The sequence below is a fragment of the Penaeus chinensis genome, chromosome 11, assembly GCF_019202785.1.
Source record: "Penaeus chinensis breed Huanghai No. 1 chromosome 11, ASM1920278v2, whole genome shotgun sequence".
Classification (NCBI taxonomy): domain Eukaryota; kingdom Metazoa; phylum Arthropoda; class Malacostraca; order Decapoda; family Penaeidae; genus Penaeus; species Penaeus chinensis.
The window spans coordinates 21,416,882-21,424,381 of NC_061829.1; positions in this window are offsets into that span (position 1 = coordinate 21,416,882).

Consider the following 7,500-nt stretch of genomic DNA (forward strand, 5'->3'; position numbering starts at 1 on the left):
AGGGAAAAATTTAACGGTAGTCATCAGAACAGCGCCAACTGGGGTTGGAAATCATTGTAGTATTACAGTTGTTGCAAAACTGTTGACTTTGTTAGACATTATTTTTGCTAAAATTTCTCCAAAATTTTCAATATCATTAAATTTACAAAATTTTTCGCAAAATCCAAATCCGGGTAAAGAAAGACCCTTCCAGTTAATTTTATGTTGAAAAAAATATTAATTAGGGGAAAAAAATCACTCCCCGTGCAATTTCATTATCGCAATGGGGGCCAAAATTTGAATTTAAATTTAAAATAAATTCCCACTCCCTTTTTTCACAAAAAGAGGGGGGGAAAAGAGAGAGGGAGAGAAAAGGAAAGAGAGAGAAAGAGAAAAGAGAGAGAGAGATAGGGGAAAAGAGAGAGAAAAAGAGAGAGAGAGATAGAGAAGGAGAGAGAGGGGAGAAGAGAGAAAGAAAGAGAGAGAGACAACAGACAGACAGACAGAAACAGAAAAACCGAAAGAAGAAGAAGAAACCAAACAGACAGACAGACAGAGAAAGGAGAAGCAAAGAAATAAAAGCAAAAAGGAAGAAACAAGACGAAAAAGACAACAGTAAAGAATTAAGAGAAAGAGACATTCTGAGAGAAAATGCATCGTGGTTTCTCGCCTCTGGAAGCTTGTGTTTTTCCTCCACCTTGATGGGAATAGGGGAGTGGAGGGGGGGGGGGTAATGAGGGAGTCTTATTGTGATCTCTTTCGTCTATATTTTCTTTATTATCATCCTCATTAGCTTTGCTAACTTATAAATAAGGGGGTAAGTTTGCCTTGTTAGAGTTCATAATAGCACAATTTGATTTCGTAAATGATCATTATGAGATTTCTTTTTTATACCGTTTTGCTTTTTATTGATACGCATTTTCTAATATATGCTATCATCCTTTACTCTCTCTCTCTCTCTCTCTCTCTCTCTCTCTCTCTCTCTCTCTCTCTCTCTCTCTCTCTTTCTCTCTCTCTCTCTCTCTCTCTCTCTCTCTCTCTCTCTCTCTCTCTCTCTCTCTCTCTTTACAACCCTCGATCTATCTGTTTATCAGTGTATCGTTTTATCTCTCTGTATACCTATCTGCCTCTGCCTATTTCTCATCATAACTATTCCTATATTTATCAAATTCCCAGTATTCCCTCGCTGTCGCCCCCACAGATCTATTCTTTCCTTTACCCTGGCCTCACCTCCCCCTGTCCCTCTCCTCTTTGTTTCCTCTTCCCCTCTCCCTTCCTCCTCTCCCCTTCATCATCCCTCTCCTTCCCCTTCCCCTTCCCCTTGTCTCCCCTCTCCCTCCTCCCCCCCCCCCTCTTCCTTGCCTTTCCCTCACCTTCGTCGCCTGGCCCCTTCCCCTCCCCTCCCTCTGTCTCCCCTCAGGGAAAGCATGAAATGAAGGGGCCAGTGATAACAAATATGAGCCAGAAACCTCGTTGTATTTTCCTTTACTGGTGAACGTCGACCAAAACACAGGGTGGGTCTTCCATGCCACGGGGTTGAGCTGTTTTTGTTTTCTCTTTTTGTGCCTGAAATGAGTTTCTGTTATATTTCGTCTGTATTTCACATAGATATAATTTATTTGATGCTTTTGTCTATTCACTTTATATCACCAACTCGCTCTATTTTGTCCTTTGTATATATTTCATTTGTTCATTTTATTTATTTATTTATTCATTTTTGTCTGTTTCGTTTATTTGTGTGTCTGCGTATTTAGTTTTCGTTTGCTCTGTGTGTATGTGTTTGTGCGTTTACGTGCGTACATGTGTGTAAATGAGTGAGTGAGTGAGTGAGTAAGTGTGTGTGTTCATCTACGTGTATTACCATGGCGCTGGATGTTCTGTGGTAACGGGCGTTACCACAGAATGGAGGTGCACTCAGATGAAGCTGGACAACTACCGAACTGGAAGCAAACGGAAGTGATTCTCTGATTTGAATTAACACAAAAATATATAAAGGGAGCTGCATACGTCGCGTCGGTGGAAAATGTAAACACCGCATTGGGCAGCTTCTCATTATCCAAGGTCTTGGTAACAGTTATATGGGTAACGGGCGACAGGTCATGGACGTCTGGTGATTCGTCGGCTCATAAGTATGCATTGTAATTTCGCTTATGTTTGCATTTCTGACGAAACTGCAATGGAAACCGGTCGAATACACCTGCACTTTGAAGATATTCATTCTCATTCATAACTTTTCAAACGTTTGTCCTTTCCTTGATTTAATGGGATTTTAATGACATTATACAATCATCAGTCAAAAATTCTAATACTAAATCATTAGAAAATTCAAGGAATAGAGAAATCCGGCGAGGTAACTGAGCACTTGTGGAGCCATTTATTTGCAACAATATATTACAGTGGGCGGCTAGTGGATTAATCCTGTCTTTCGAACTAAAAAAAAACATTTATTTTTCGTGGTTTAGGATAACCTAATGAGTCACTAACACAATTTTTTTTTTACTTAAAAGGCTTATTAGCATTTAGTGTTTATTGTTGCACTGTTTGTAAATATATGTCAAAAAATAACGTGAGACTAAAAGACACTTGAGTAATAACAAAAGATACGCCTTATGTGGTGATAAAACACGGAATCACTTATCTTGTGGCATCCCACCATCAGCCAGCGAGCCACGCCAAAAAAGGAGCAGAAGTTCAAAAGGAGCCATATGCAGGTGGCTTTGTTCTCGCTAGCATCTGGCGGTGGTTGTAAGAATAATAGTAGTAGTAGTAACAGCAGCAGCAGTAATAATGGTGGTAGTGGTGGTACTGTAGTAACCTGGAGTTCAGCATCCACGTCAGATTATGGTTATGTGAGCGGCATCCGAACGTTTGGCTCCACCGTTAGAATACATAATGTCCGCTGCCTTACCATACCCATAGAAAGCTGTACGAACACATATATGTTATATGTACACTTTCTACTATTATCCTAACTTTCACGATTTATTTGCATTAAAGACTTCAATTGAGATAGCATTATAAGCACCTGTAGCATAGAAAACGCCGCTCTTGATTTTGCATATTTTGTGAAAGCCGATAGTTTTTTCTTATATGGAGATCTCATATGAATCGACCCACCTCAACCTTCGGTCGCCTAAAAATAAGTACAAATGTTTATTTTATGATAAAGGAAGCTATCTGTAAATGTAGGAATAGCTATCCGAAAAAAACGTAGAAAATCATTAAGAAATAACAAGCATCGACTGTCCCCGAAACCACAGGACGCCAAATATATTCTAAAATCGCAAAGGTGTTACATATATCCTTCAAGTATAAAATCAACCTGCATATGCGCTTGTGGTGCGGGTGTATATGATATACTCACACATGTATATGCGCTCCGGAGACTCAAGACCATGCTCACGGGAGTATAGAATCAGGATCACTCTGGTGCAGAGAGTGCTAATAATGCCTTTACACAATCTAATTGCGATGAGAACTGAATCTGACTTAGTGGCATTGCTTGAGGAACTTTCCTTTATTTAATGGGATGATATAGGACTCTAGGACGTGCTCAATTAGAGAGGTAAATCTCAGGGTAGCAATAAAAAAATTGGGGTAGGTTTCTACTCCAAGAATATTGTGGAATTCTTTACTATTAGCAAAAGAGTAGCTTCGTTAACAATAAAACCTGTAGCCATTGTAATGAAAAACTAAAGAGCTTCTATGAAGATGAACGTTTAACTAGCGATAGAGCAAAAACGCATTTCAAAATAATCATGGAAGATCTTAATGCCAAGATAGGTAAAGGGATAGGAGAAACCTTTGTTAGGAACCAAAGAATAGGCACCAGTAACGAGAGGGGACAAATACTTAACGATTTTGCTGAGGCTCGATCACTCATTCTTCCAAAACACATTAGAGCAGAAGTGGACATGAGAATCGTCATCTGGTATCACAAACGAAATTGACTTCATGATTTCAAATTGGGGCCTTTTATAAAGGTTTAAAAAAAAAAATAATAATAATAATAAAAATAATAATAATAATAATAATAATAATAATAATAATAATAATAATAATAATAATAATAATAATAATAATAATAATAATAATAATAATAATAATAATAATAATAATAATAATAATAATAATAATAATAATAATAATAATAATAATAATAATAATAATAATAATAATAATAATAATAATAATAATAATAATAATAATAATAATAATAATAATAATAATAATAATAATAATAATAATAATAATAATAATAATAATAATAATAATAATAATAATAATAATAATAATAATAATAATAATAATAATAATAATAATAATAATAATAATAATAATAATAATAATAATAATAATAATAATAATAATAATAATAATAATAATAATAATAATAATAATAATAATAATAATAATAATAATAATAATAATAATAATAATAATAATAATAATAATAATAATAATAATAATAATAATAATAATAATAATAATAATAATAATAATAATAATAATAATAATAATAATAATAATAATAATAATAATAATAATAATAATAATAATAATAATAATAATAATAATAATAATAATAATAATAATAATAATAATAATAATAATAATAATAATAATAATAATAATAATAATAATAATAATAATAATAATAATAATAATAATAATAATAATAATAATAATAATAATAATAATAATAATAATAATAATAATAATAATAATAATAATAATAATAATAATAATAATAATAATAATAATAATAATAATAATAATAATAATAATAATAATAATAATAATAATAATAATAATAATAATAATAATAATAATAATAATAATAATAATAATAATAATAATAATAATAATAATAATAATAATAATAATAATAATAATAATAATAATAATAATAATAATAATAATAATAATAATAATAATAATAATAATAATAATAATAATAATAATAATAATAATAATAATAATAATAATAATAATAATAATAATAATAATAATAATAATAATAATAATAATAATAATAATAATAATAATAATAATAATAATAATAATAATAATAATAATAATAATAATAATAATAATAATAATAATAATAATAATAATAATAATAATAATAATAATAATAATAATAATAATAATAATAATAATAATAATAATAATAATAATAATAATAATAATAATAATAATAATAATAATAATAATAATAATAATAATAATAATAATAATAATAATAATAATAATAATAATAATAATAATAATAATAATAATAATAATAATAATAATAATAATAATAATAATAATAATAATAATAATAATAATAATAATAATAATAATAATAATAATAATAATAATAATAATAATAATAATAATAATAATAATAATAATAATAATAATAATAATAATAATAATAATAATAATAATAATAATAATAATAATAATAATAATAATAATAATAATAATAATAATAATAATAATAATAATAATAATAATAATAATAATAATAATAATAATAATAATAATAATAATAATAATAATAATAATAATAATAATAATAATAATAATAATAATAATAATAATAATAATAATAATAATAATAATAATAATAATAATAATAATAATAATAATAATAATAATAATAATAATAATAATAATAATAATAATAATAATAATAATAATAATAATAATAATAATAATAATAATAATAATAATAATAATAATAATAATAATAATAATAATAATAATAATAATAATAATAATAATAATAATAATAATAATAATAATAATAATAATAATAATAATAATAATAATAATAATAATAATAATAATAATAATAATAATAATAATAATAATAATAATAATAATAATAATAATAATAATAATAATAATAATAATAATAATAATAATAATAATAATAATAATAATAATAATAATAATAATAATAATAATAATAATAATAATAATAATAATAATAATAATAATAATAATAATAATAATAATAATAATAATAATAATAATAATAATAATAATAATAATAATAATAATAATAATAATAATAATAATAATAATAATAATAATAATAATAATAATAATAATAATAATAATAATAATAATAATAATAATAATAATAATAATAATAATAATAATAATAATAATAATAATAATAATAATAATAATAATAATAATAATAATAATAATAATAATAATAATAATAATAATAATAATCACACACGTGAAACATTGATAAATGACAGAAGAAACGAGTCCCTCTACCTACTCTTCCCCTCGCCCCCCCACCCCCCTCTCTCTCCTTTCTTTTTCTCCGCTTCCTATCCCTCGAAACCCTTTCCAGCCAACCCCTTTTAGCCAGGGAATTGAGGGGCTGCTGTGTGTAATTGCGGCGCCCAAGGGAGACGTCTACTTGTATTATGGATTTTTTTAAAACACCGAGCTATAGATACCAATATGTTATCGTAGATTTCAACTAACTTTTCGTTTTGCTTAATAATAAAAGTGACTAAGCTAGGAGCGCTATCGCAGACCTCGACCAGTTTGAGACTAATCTGCGCAACAGGGATTTTGTTCCATAAATAAAATATTTTGGAAAGATTTACGCAATAAAATTTCTTTCGTTGTAAATTGTGTACTACAGCATTGCTCTCAGAAATCTTTGCTGTTGACTACCCAACTTTATGCACATTTATATCAAGGGTTTCTAGATGATGAATGAATATGAAATGGCTAAGGCAGTGCAAACCCTCTGTTTCAGTATTTCTGTTTGTAACCAAGTTCTCTCCTGGTTTATGAGATTATTGTATGAAACGTTGAGTAATTCAGTGGTTTGTGTACGGAGAAATCTTTATAACATTATCAAGTGAGTTAATGCTACTTTAACTTGATATACGTTATGATGCCGCATACAACATTATCTAAACTTTTGTTTTATATCTTAATTTTTCGGGCTGGTGAGAAGTTAAAATGAGTTTTCTGATTTCTTCCTCTTGATTTTTTTTTTCTTTTTTAACTGACGAAAATAATATATAGTTCTTGTTAAGATACATGAATCGCCAAATCTTCAGCTACCCTTGGTTTACGCCATTAATTCCATTTCAATCGCTAGGTCAATGGTACTTAATTATGGGTACCTGAGGCTATGAAACATGCTAGGCAATTCAGTGGTATATTATCAAAGGAACTTAGTTTTTAATTTCTTTCAAAACACTAAGTATAACAAGCTTAACAACATTCTGCGTGGCGTCATAGTTTCTAAAGTTGATATTTACAACTTGAAAATCACGAATTAATCGTGATAGGTTCCATCATCCTTAGATATGATCATCTACCATCTAGAGACTGCCAGTATGAAGCAAGAAATTAAATTTTGCTTTCCTGTCGATCATATTCCTTCCTTCTTGGGGTATTTCCCCACTGAAAAGCTTAAATAACACAAATATGAAGAGAGGATCTAGTTCTTTTCAGCGGCAGAGGAATTTGCACCCTCGCAGGTAA